At 37.4% G+C, this 13,116-nt stretch overlaps 1 protein-coding gene across 1 annotated transcript in view; it reads left to right on the plus strand.

The window, feature by feature from the left end:
• Nucleotides 1–3,766: 3,766 nt before the first annotated feature.
• Nucleotides 3,767–13,116, plus strand: part of exoc2 (exocyst complex component 2) — a 53,234-nt gene continuing 43,884 nt past the window's right edge. Inside the window, exon 1 of the mRNA XM_015040687.1 lies at nucleotides 3,767–3,857. The gene's annotated coding sequence lies outside the window, so the exon portion shown is untranslated. The remainder of the gene's footprint in view (nucleotides 3,858–13,116) is intronic.

Below are 13,116 nucleotides of genomic sequence, written 5' to 3' on the forward strand. Positions count from 1 at the left end.
AAGCCTTTTAATGTAGCTCAGTCCCACTTCGTTGACAATGGAATGTTTTTTCTTTCACAAAGCACTTGTCAGGAACAGCAATAGCTTTTCATTTTTACTAGTAGTAACTAAATCTTCTTCCTTATTCCAGCATTTTCTTTGCAATTCTTATTAGGGTGTATATTCACAGTGGTTGTGTTACAAACAGCTTTTATTTTTACTAGAAATAGCAACACCCTTTTACTTGTCTCCTCATTCCTGCTCTTTTACAGAATGCAGTTTTTCACTTTACCTAAGTACATGATACTGTTAGCAATCTTGACCGCACATTTGCCTCTGTGGTATTTTATGTTATTCTTGAAGTGTTTTTGGAGGAGCCCATTTTGACACTATATATTTAGGTTTAACATAAACAAGTAAATTCAGACTGTGAAATGAAAAGTGACAGTGTTGACATAATCCTCCAGGATTTTTCTGATTAAAAGTTGGTGGCTCCCTCACTCACAAATAGTCCAGGTCCTGAACGAATATAGCCGCCTCAGAGCATCACATCACCACCATGTTATGCTGTTGATAAAATGTTCCTTTTCTGAACATGTTCTGTTGGTTTTATGTCTGATGTAAGGGGATGCACAGCCACTGTTGTTCAATTTTGGTGGCTTATCTTTTTACATGAGGCCAAGTAGACTTTGACAAGTTCTTGTCCTTTAGTAAATGAAATCACAATTTGAAAGCTACATTTTCTATATTTAGTCAGGTTATCAATGGCTGATATTACTTTTCATTACCTTAGTATGAAACTTGTGCAGAAAAGCAAAACAGAAGACCTCTGTATTAGGCCACATTGTTTCTCATGGCATTCTGTGGGGCCTCTAGGATTTTGGGGGCCCAGACAACAGCCCATGTTTATCTTCAACTCTGAACCAGAATTAGTTTGGCTCTTTGTGGTATGGTATTATGAAAGATTTTCAGGTTGCTTTTGTTTTTATATACAAAAATAAATAAATAAAAATACTAGCACTTAGAAAAGCTACTAACCTTCCGAAGAAGTTACACTGTGTTCCAACCAGACTACTTGTCTTAAATTAGGATATCTACTAAATGTTCTTTTAAGGCCATACATGTTCATTGCATTATTCTTCCACTGAGGCAAGCAATATGCTAGCATTCAGTCTGAAAGCCTCTGTTTTTCTTAATTCTTGCATTTTGATCATCTGGGTGATTTTCCAAGCTTAAGCCTGGCACAGGCCTGGATTTCCTGAGTCCAGATTCTCCAGGAAAAGAGAGCTACTGCAGATAAAACAGCACTCAGAAACAAAACAAATCTAAATATCAGAGGTTTATTTAAAATCCTCTCGTCTTATATTAACAGCAGCACTACGGGGCAAGAGATTAGCCATGCTTGGGTCAGCGTTCCTCAGCTATAGTAAGTCTCCTAGGAATACATTTTTAAAATTTTTGTGGTACACATAAAACAGACAGTGACTGGCTTCATACTGGGCAATTGAAAGAAATAGTACATAATTAAAGACCGACATGATAGAAAAACTGTACATACCAATATGACACTGTAATTTTCTTTACCAAGGTTGGGACCCCCCAGGTTAATACAATGTAAACACAGAGCATGCGATCTCCCAGCAGCCATCTTTGACACTGAAGGACTCCTGCTTGTTTGATGTGTTACAGTTGCTATGCCCTGTGCAGGAAGGAAGTGCTCACCCACTGCTCGTCTGTTCCATCTTCAGGACCGGCATGAGGTGGGAGGAGGGATTTCAGTGCAATATTTACAGTGACCTTTTCCTCTCACTGGCCAGGGGCCCATGGGAAAAACTAGAGGAGACAAACAATGAACAATAGGGCTGAGGGATGAGCAACGGTGCCAGCGCAGCATGTGCCATTACGGGACATGGATTAGACAGGGGTGAGGGAGGTCATGGTAACAACTTAAATTGCCATCACTGCCTAACATAACAACACCTGGACACGTGTCCAGAAAACCTATGCTGTCTGAAAAACACAAGAACATGAATTCAAATGTTTTCTTTTAAATTGCTGTTTAAAACAAGCAGCCATTTAAAAAGTTGTGTTTATATAAACCATTGAATTGAAGCTCTGGCTGTATGTTTAGGGTTGTTGCCCTGCTGCAGTTTTTCAGTCTGTAATGGGTTTTCTTCTAAGATTGCCTTGTGTTGACCTCTACTCACCTTTTCAACAATGTTGATCAGCTTCTCTGTCACTGATGAAGAAACACTGCTGCCACCTTGTTTCATTGTGGAGGCGGTACGTTCAAGATGCATTAACTTTTCCCAAGACAGGGCATTATTGCATGTATGCCAGGAAATTATATTTTTCTCTCATCTGACCAAAGCACAGTTTTCCACAATTTTGATATCTCCCCTTTATTCATTTCTAATTACTTTCTTCCAGCAACAGCTGTCTTTTTGCCACTCTACCTCTAATCCAAGCTGAAGAGCAAGTCTAATAGTTGTTCTATCAAAACATTCTAACACATGAGCAGTAAATCTCTGCAGCTCCTGCAAAGTTATGGAACTATTGGCTGCATCACTGATTTTTGCTCTTAAGTGAAGAGCTTAAGTGAACAATCTTATAGGCTTGGAGTTGTTCCATACTATTTCCATTTTTAGACAATGCATTGAACAGTGCTGTATGAGGTGTTTGGAGCTTTATGTGTGTTCTTTGGTCTTCATGATTCTGTTTGTTCAGTAATGATCTCTATAAAAAAAAAAAAAAAACCTAGGAGGTTTTCACAGAACAGCCATTTTTAAATAAAATGCCAATAAGATCTATCACAGCCTGTGATTGTAGCAAAATTAAAAGTGGACAAGTTCAATGGGTATGAGTATACAGTAAAATAGGTCAACATTAGATTGTTGCCTCACCACGAGATATATGTGATGTACCACTGATGCTCTCATTCACTGGCAATGGCTATACCACTGAGAATACGATCAAAATCTTTCATCGTCATTGCTGTTAAGTAGATGTTTATGTAGACAAACAGCCTCTGTGTGACATCAGCATCTGTGCAAGCTCCCAAGTCACAGTTTGATCCCTCAATTATCAGATTACCCCGTGTAATTGGACAATATGGTTTCCTTGGGGACTGGGCCTTGCCTTATCACAGAAAGTCTTTCTGCCCTGCACAATTTGGTGAGATAAATGTAATGGTATCGGTGCTCCAGTGTGAGCCTGGGTGGTCTCTGTTGCATTTCTAATGATGCTGCGACTTTCCCAGAACAAGTGGAAATACCTCAGTGATGCACCGTGAAAAGAGAGACAAGGAAAGAGCAGAGCTCCCACTGGGCTCCAGTGTTCTTGCACGAAGGACGTCAGATTCTCCTGAGAAAAATGCAGGTTCTCTTTATTTGTTGTTGTTGCAAAGACTCTGTTCTGTTAAGATGCATAACATTTGTCATAAGATTACCTAAAATAGTTTAGTTTAACCATTCGAATGTGTATTTGAGGCAAACAACAAATTTAAAAAATGCTTTCAAAATTAATGTGACATTAATTTTGAATTTATTTATTGCAGTCTGTAAAATTTGATGTAAAAAAATTCTTAGTCAGCATATGGCAATAAAACACATCCGTTTCATTCCGATTGTAGACTGTGTAATAAAAATGTATTATCTGCTCACTTTCTTAATCACAGATAAAATTAATAATAAAGTGAATAAATATAGATGATTTTAGTCCATTTTTGCTTTATATTGATTTAATTGATTCGTCCAAATATGTATTACAAAAAGAATTCATAATGCTTAAACTTTTCCAAGTGTTTTATTTTGAAGGCTCTGCCCGGAAGTTGTTACAGAAAACAGGAAGCAATCGCTGCAGACGAGCCTCTTTGAGCTGTGAGTTCCTATTTCTCTGCAATATTTTGTCCTTCTTTTCTTATAATGTGGTGATAATGATTATATCACGCAATTTAGAGGACTACAAACTTTAGTAGGATTTCAGCCAAGTCGAATGACAGTACTTGACTCTCTTCTTTGACATGGATTTGACCTACTAGCTTCGTCTAGCGGATGTTAGTTTACGCTAACGGTAGCTCTCAAATTAATCAACAAAGCGGCTGTTTTTGATGTTTTTAATTTAAAATCACCCATGAATAATCTTGATATCCTAAACTGAGCTGACTATAACATAGCAGTGTTTGTAAGTAATGGAGTTGAAGTGGTTTAACTGTCCTTTCGCTAAAAGTTTATGACAGGAGCGTTAGCTATGCCAAACTCTGTTCAAATTTTATAAAATCTTAATGTCCTGGGGCCGTTTCTTTTTAACAGAATATATCGATTGCTTCTGACGTTCTGTGGACGATCCATGGTAAATTCGGCGGGGTGCTTGCTAAGTCATTGCCAAAAGATTTGTCTTAAAGAAACCGTTTGCTTACAAATATTTAGGCATTTCTAGATGACTACAATATGGCTGGGCAGATTACAACTCAGCTGACAATCCATAACACACATAAGCGTCTCACTGAAGTTATCTCATCTGGACGTACTAACACTATTTTTAGGTGAAATGGTATCCTAACAGTTTCATTATCTATAAATTTAGCTTTTTGTATTTTACTGTTTATCATAAATGATGAATTTATAGTTTTTGTTAACCTTTAATAGATAAAATAACCTTACATCCATATTTTTGAGGACTGTGCAAAGAGTACATGGACAAACCAATTTATTAAGTCTCTTTATTGTCAATTGTGCATGATAAGATAAAACCATTAAACATAAATTTAATTTCAGGTCAGTTTTCTGCGGTACAGTGATTGTTAAACCAATCAATCAAATTTTATTTGTATAGCACATTTCAGCAGCAAGGCATTTCAAGGTGCTTTACATAATTAAAAAAACAAAATAAAAACAGCATGTGACATTGAATAAACAGTTAGAAAGATAAAAGAAAAGAATAGAAAAAGATAAAAACATACTTTTGTTACGGAATTTAAGCGCCTGTCGTCGCCAGACTCTGCCGTCCGTTTAACACGGGTATTATCCAGGCCCCGTCGCCTAACAGGACAAGGTTTCCAACCTTGCAGCGCCAAACTCTGTCCACCTATCACGAATTTTTGCGCTAGGACTTCGCTGTCCTACATGGATTTTTGTGCACTATTTTTACCTGTTAGAGTCTAGAATTAAAGATTCCTTCATGTTGAATTTTAAAAGTTCTCCCAGTGACTGATTATTTTGGTCATTGATAAATCTGTCTAGTAAATTACACAAGACTCTTCATATACATACGGTATCATAATTTAATCTTTTGTAATTATATAAGCAGTTTTTACATTGCATGGCTTAATCATGCTTATTAAAGTGGAACTTGTAAAAATGTTTACTTTTTGCTACAGAAAAAAAAAAAACTTAATTTAAAGTTTATTGACCATTTTAGAAGTGGTGTAGCAATGCCCTCTTTGGAAAACAGCTATGTTTCTTCTGTGATCTTGCTTCTATGAACTTTTTCAATTAAGAGTCTCTGTTATTGTATAAAGTCTTGTCTCTTTTTTCAGGCTCATTAAGTGTAGTGTTTTCAGTCTCAACACGTTTTGCGCTTCTTTAATCCCTTTTTGTGTTCCTTAGTCAAATATTGCTGTAGCATAGGCTCTTTAAGTAGGTTTGTCCAGGGAAAACAGTACTTCAGCATGTGTGTTTGCTCAACAGATTGATTGGACTTGAGAGTGAAAGAGAGCAGATGATTGACAAGTTCACAGCAAGCTGGGGCTGTGTCCTACAAATGTCTGTGATTTGTGTTTATATCCATGCTAGCAGGGCCACACTTAGAGCACTTTGTCTCACCTTCTCCTCCACTTCTCCTAAGTCAGAGGGAAGAAGGAGGGGAGGGGGAGAAACTCAGGGGCAAGGCTACACTGATCCATTTCCTGTCCCCTCCTGGGGCTCTAATTGAAAAATTTGGGTGGCCCTGCTTGTTTGTTTTGGTGGAATGTGGTGGGCTGTATTTTCTGAGGCTTTCCTCAGTGACGCTGCTCTGCTGAGGCCGGGGTGAATTGAGTGACGGGGGTCAGGCCAAGCCCTATTTACGAACCAAACTCACCCTAACCCTCTATCCCCCCTGCACTCTTTGCGGTGTGCCCCACCTGGTTGCCTCGACCCAGCTAAAAGCCTTACCAGGCCACTGGTCTTCACTCTGTGGTTCCTGTGATACAGTGAACCTTGAATTTACAGACAGAGAAACAGAAGACTGAAATTTATTCACAACTTAAAAATAAGTTCATATAGTCATTGAAGCATCACAATTTCACCCAAAGAAATGTAGTACCCTGTATTTATTTGTGCTTTAAATTGCCAATGCTGTGGTTATTGACATCCCTGGTTTTAATTGCATCCCTTTTACCAGGAGGATAACAACACATCCCACAGAATTTTCAGTAGAATTTCTTTCAAGATTCTGTCATATAGTTTGTGACATTAATCTTAAGACATCCAATAAGAATCCCATCTCATTTTCATTTACTGTGTCTTGTTTTAAAGAGCTCCTGATGCCATGCGTTTGAACAATATTTCTAGAATGCTTGTGAGAGTAACAGGCTCTGAGCATCACAGACCCTCTACTCTATTTCACAATGTCCATCAGGTGTTTTTTCACATTCAACCTGCTTTACACAAGTCTCATCTAACATTGCTGAATTGCGTAAATTTGTTTAATCTCTTCAAGTATTGCTTTCAGTAAAAGTCCAAGTAGAGTTTATCAAACTACACATGTTTAAGTTTGTAGTAGTAGGGAAATTAAAACTTTTTCTGGCAAACAACCAGCTGGCATGTTGCTTTAATTTAACAATTACCATGGAGACTTGGTGACTCCAAGATGCCTCTCTTTGCTGCACTTTTGTTCGATCTCTAGAAGTTATGCTACATCCCTTACCTGCTCAGGTGGGAAGATAAACTGGTCCTTCTCCAGTGTTTTTTGTCACCGGTCCAAGTCACTAACTGATTTCTTGATGAAAGTGTTTTAATCCACCAACTCATTTCTTGGTTTTAATCCTTTCTCTTATTGCTGTGACTGTAGATATGGGGAAGTTTAGGTTAATTGTTTTGATTTGTTAACCTAAGATCAACAAAGTAAGCATATCTTGCATGTCTCATTTGAAGGGCATGTTCTCATGTGTCATGTTACCTTTTTGAAGAGTGGCTCTAAAAACCCATTAAAAAAGGAATTCATAAGTTAAAAAAGAGAGTTTTACAGTTGCAGTTGCAGGCCTGTTCTTCATCGTCTTCATTATCCAATTGTACTTTCACTGAGCAAATTATCTAAAATTTAAAGGTAGGGTTTTTCTAATTTTTTTTAATAGGAGATTAATTCACATTTTCTTCTCTAATTTAATAGTCAAATAATTTTTGAGTAACTTGCACAAGCAAAGTAAGAAACAAATGTATTTCTGGTACTTTTATTCAATATAAACTTAATTCAGTTTATATGTAACACCAGTTTGTGACTAAATTTTTTCCAGAAAAGCAGAAAAAGAGAATTTTATTAAGAATAAATTATTTGAATAATATTCAAGCATTCTTTGAAAAAATACGTCTAAATGAGTTAGAGCCCTATCAATAAGAGAAAGTAATAAACCTGTCAATTTAAACATTCCTTCTTTTGTTATATTTTATATGTTGTTGTGAAGTACAGATTTTTGCTGTAACATATTGAATTTCTGCTCCATAATTAATTACATCGCTTCTGTTTTGACTCTGGATGTTTCTCACGCTTGTATTTTTTTTTTTTTTACATAAACCAACCGGGGTAGCAACGTTCCAGCCCGGCTCACCAAGGTTCAGATTGCTCCACTGAGCCTCGTCACCAGGCAGAGCCGCCTGTCTCCAGCCTCCTAATCCTCTGAAAACATTTTCTTACAGTTGCAGGCCTATTCTTCATATTTCTGTTTATTGTTTCAAGATTTTTTTTATCTGGGAAATTGGCGACTTCTCTTCATTAAGCCTAACTCAGTGAAGCGCTGGAGACCGACAAACAAACAAACAGATAGCCCCAAACATAACAGAGCCTGTGGGTAAATATGATGCTGGTAGGACGGGGAGCCAGAGGCAAACATCTGATCAGTTTGTCTTCCTGAAGAGTCTCCATGAACTTTCAGGCTGGCTGCTCTGCAGAGGAGATGCTGAGTCATTGTAGAAACGGTCAGCAGTCACTGAACAAGTTTCCAAACAGACTGTGCACAGTCTGTTTTAATGGAGCCCATTTATATGGAATCTGATACAGTTCACACATATTATGGTCAATTTCTGGCTATCGGCTACATTAGGCTGTCCACATCTTGGAGCACCGTGGTTGTGAGCGAACAGTGAAGAAGATTGTTTAGGGTCGGCCCAGTCATCCTAGGCTGGGAGATGTTTGGTTGGCTCTGTGCATTCAGAGGAGTCGAAGGGATCTTTGATGGAATCTAGTGTTTATGTAATGATGGGGAGCACAGAGCAAAATGGTGCGTGTCTGTGTGTGTGTATGGTGCTTAGAGGGGGATGGATTGAGGGTGATGAGCTGTTTTAAATGGGTCCCTTTGTGCCCGCTGAACCCATCACACACTCGCTTACACTCACACTCCAGCACAAATTTATGCCAATCATTGCCATATGTGAGTCACCTTTTAGCTCCAAGGGCTAAATGATCCAACATTTGAACGCCTTATTCATGATATCGTCGCGGGGCACTGGGTAGTGTGTGTTGCGATTATAGGGGGTCAGCTAGTTTAGATAAATTTGTTTATTTGTGTGGTTACAGTTTCTCATGTTTTGATGTTAGAATAATTCAAATCAGTGTCATTGAAATCAATTCTGAAGACAGTATCTGATGCTTCACTTACTACAATACTGGTATTCTTTTAGTTGTTGCTAAGAGTTAGTACAGCCAGAGGAAAATATGAAGCGGTTAGAATTGCATTGAGAGTCTAACAGAAGAAAAATCCTTCTTATTGTTGCCAGGTTTTACTAAATCTATAATTTAATCCATGCAAGACTTTTATTTATCCATAATGATTGTTTATGCACATGTTTCTCTATCTAAAAATAATTGAAATGGCAGGAAAAATGCTAAGCCCAACTAAATATATCATCTTATTGCTTTAGTAGCATTTGTATTTTTAATGCAGTGAATGTAGCACATCCTTCACGTTCAAGAGCTAAAAGGAGATACACTAATTTTGTCTAATTTTATCATGCATCTTGTGGGAAGCAACATTTTCCGATAATCAAGACAATCTGAGATAATCAAGATAGTTTATTATTCAGAACTTAAATGTGGGTGTGAGAGTAAAAGAAGCAAACAGATGTCAAAACTGGATTCTTGATTTGCCGTTTGCTCTTTTTATCAAATACTCTTCTGATCCTCCCTGCAAAGCATTACGCTTCATAGCGCTTCTATGAAGAAAAGGGTGTATGGGCTGGAACTACACGATTCAGGTTTTTGGTGGCCTTATTTTGTTTGTTTTTTGCAGAGTGACCTGCTGATTCTCATTGTCACTGTAAGGTCTGTAACACATATAAACTTATTCATTTTAACATGACTTTAGTTCCAATGTTTAGCTCAAGAAACACTAACCTTAACAGAAACCACTGGCACTTTGATAGAAATTGTCATTTTGAATTTAATACAAAATAGAGAATGCAAGATGTTTTTCTTGATGTTGAAGGAAACACATATTCCTCGCTTTTGTTTGCTTTTTATTTAAGTTGAAACAAAATACTAAGAAACGTGTGGGTTGTTTAGGCATTTACAAACTGAAAGAAGTGCCAGTTTTCCGTTTTGATCCATTTAACGGAAACAAAAAAGTTTGACTTTTCTAGTTTTTGATCATCAGTTAAAAGCCAATCCACAAAAATCTATTTCTATCTTTGGCTGAATGGTCATTACATCATAAAAAAACAACAATAAAAATAAAAAGATCCAACAAAAAATCTAGTAATTGGCTAATAAGTTGATCTATCTTTTAGATATGGATGTGGTTACTCTCTTTACAGGTCTGGATTGGTTATGATAAGTTATTTAAATAAAAATTTAGTGAACCTTTCTTTCTTTTTTTTGTAATTATGAATTGTTTCAGTCACATTTTTTAAAGCACACTGTGATTCAACAAGCTGAGTTGTTTCTGATATTTTTTTAAGATTATGTAAAAAAAAAGCTCTCAATTCTTTAGTAAAGGAAATCATCAAAATAATAGTTTTCTTTACAAATGATATGTAAATGAACTTATCTTCAATTTTTCAACCCATAGATTAATTTGGCATTGAATTAATGTACTAATAAAAAAAAAAATCAGACGAGTAAATTTGTAATTTCTCGTCATTATAGTTCAGTCGAATCTTTTTTCTTATTCTTCATGTTCAAAAATTGAATGTTGACCTAACCTCAACAAAAATGATCTGCTTTTTCCGTCCTAGATGCAAGTTAAAAAGATGTTAATCCTCTACTCAACAATATGAACAATGTCTATTAAAACAATACTCTGCATAGTTTTCTCTAACAGCTGCTGTATAATTAGAGGCAACTCTGGTGTTGGTGACCGTCAAAGGAAAGTAAAGAGTGATACATGGGAGAGTGGCAGCATCATGATTCTGAGGGATTCCTGCTGTAGAAAGGAAGCTAAAAACAACCTATGAGTAAATTTAGCCAACGAAAAAAGTCGGGGCTTGACACATGTTAGAACAAAGTGGTTTATCATCTTCTAATGCCCCCTAGAGGCTCGTCATTTTATCCCTTTTTAGGAAGATGCTGCCCCCTTAAACGGTTCCAGTTGGGGATTCTTTTCCTTTTCATGTTGCTCAACGGCAAGAAAAAAAAGAGTTTGCAGTTAAGCGTCCGTTTGAATAAAGTTACAATTTCTCTGACCTTGTTAGCAGGGTATTTGTGGTGATGCATGACATGAGGAGTCCCGTTACTAGCGACTCGGTTCCTTGTGCGAGCGTGCGTGATGTTCCACACGTGTGTGTGTGTGTGTGTGTGCGTGCTGGATGTTGCAGAGAAGGGTCTGGGCAGTGTTCCCGTGTCCATGAGCAGCCCCCAGAGTAAAGTAAACACAGCGGCTCTTTTCTCATCCCAGCCGTCAGCAGGCTCTCCCCAGGCCCGCGCCGGAGACCACACACCCAGACCACACACACGCACACATCTACAGACATTCATGCACACACATGCACTGCCCAGAACTCTCTTCAGATTCTTCCTCACGCTCGCATACGCACAGACCACACAACACCAGCCCGGGCCCCTCGCACGCAAACCTCGCTGAGCTGTCATTTTGCCCAGCGTCTGTGTGTGTGTGTGTGTGTGTGTGTTTGTTCTCGTTCATGTGTACTATATAGGACAGAAATACCCCTGGAAGTAGAATCTGAATTATTATACAAAAAAAAAGGGCTGTGGTCTCATCCCCCCACCCCTTCTCCTCGCCACTCCCGCTCCAAACATGTGGGATTGATGAAGGATATACCAGGCTCTTGTTTTAGGCCTGTTGACCCCTTATCTTCATCATGTCAGATTCAGAGCCCCTCCATTTCCTCTTAACAAGCGCAGGGTAGCAGCAACAGCGCGAGGTAAATCCCTCTGGAGGTTTGTCTGTAGCTTTGGGATGTTGGTGCGTCCCGGCAGGGAAGGAGCTGTTCCAGAACATTCCTCGGACAGGTTCCTATTCTGCTCAATTTTTGGGTCACTACAGTCTTGCTTACTTTCATGCGTCTGTGTTTCTGACTGGCTTTTTTTTTTTCTCGCAATATTGTTCTTTTAAATGAAAGTGCCTTAGAAGTCGCAGTTTGCTCTATTTTTTTAATCCTCTCAGCCACATATGCATAATTTGATACCTTTTTAATAAACTGTGTGCTTGTTTTTCTTTTTTTTTCTAGTTAAAGTAAATATAACATTTCTTAATTTTTAACATCTTAAATGTATTCAAATATATTTTAATTGCAACATCTTACAGACATTGTTATACATCTTCTGTACAGGTTATAAGTCATTGAGGGGAATTTCTTGACACAGATGTCTAGATATGGTCTATATAAACATAAGCTGGTTCTGGGAGATAAGACAGATTCTCACTTTGTAAACAGTTGTAATGAATGACAGCTTGACGTATGTTGTGTTATACTCCTTAAGGATATATCTAAGTATTATGATTCTGTGTTGTGTTTAATCAAATCAATTTTATTTAAATGCACCAATTTATATCTTGAGAAGTATTTTATTTTTTATTTTTAAGAAATTTCATAATATAATATTAAACAGAAGTGTGTCTAGCTTTCCTTCTATGAATGTAAAGATCAATAATTCTGTGATATGTAATTCAGCATCATTCATAGAAGTTGAAAGCGCAAAAGGATAAAACACTGATTTGCTGATATGCATTCCTCTTGTTGATGTATCTGCAGAGCTATCTTGTAGTTTCCTTTTAAACAGCTTTTTCCAACTTTTGAGTTCCATTTGGCCTCCTTTTAAAATACCCTAACACTGAAAAAGTAGAGTGTCACAAGATATTGAGTTATAGATAATATCATTAAGGTCAATAATGGTCAATAATTATTGCTTGCTTCAAACTGAAGCTTATCGACACCGTCACCTCTTTGTGCTTAAGTTTGGCACTTCCACTAGATGCTGGTCAAGGATAATAGCTGCCACTTCATGTCACCATTCAGTCCAAATTTGTTTTGAAATTATAAAGTAGGAAAAATCTGCCATATTTGCCTACATTTTTCCATCTTTTAAAAGAGGGTGTTTAGGATATGGTGATGAATTTAAAACCTATTTCCTCTTAACCGTCTTCCAAGGAGAAACTGTGTGCTTTTGAGTCCATTTGTTTTCAACCTTGGTGATTGTTTTTCCTTCCTCAGAGGCAAATTCTGCTTCTAACTTTCCTAGTTTTTTTTTTTTTCCTTTTCTCTCATCTTTCTCATTGATTTATCTTAGAAGCAGCAGTTATAATAGTGTTGTCCCTTGTTTTTAATGGAATAATTTAATGGCTTCAATATCTGGATACTGCTGCAGGTACTGACTCTAAAGCTTAGAAGTTGCCAACACAAGAATCAGCTTTCTGTGTGTGTCGGAGTGCAAGTTTTGCTTTTCTTTTCTCTGGTTATTGTTAAGCATAGAACTAAAATTGGGAAAATG

The sequence above is a fragment of the Poecilia latipinna genome, unplaced genomic scaffold (genome assembly GCF_001443285.1).
Source record: "Poecilia latipinna isolate Pla-1442-1.1 unplaced genomic scaffold, P_latipinna-1.0 Scaffold522, whole genome shotgun sequence".
NCBI lineage: Eukaryota > Metazoa > Chordata > Actinopteri > Cyprinodontiformes > Poeciliidae > Poecilia > Poecilia latipinna.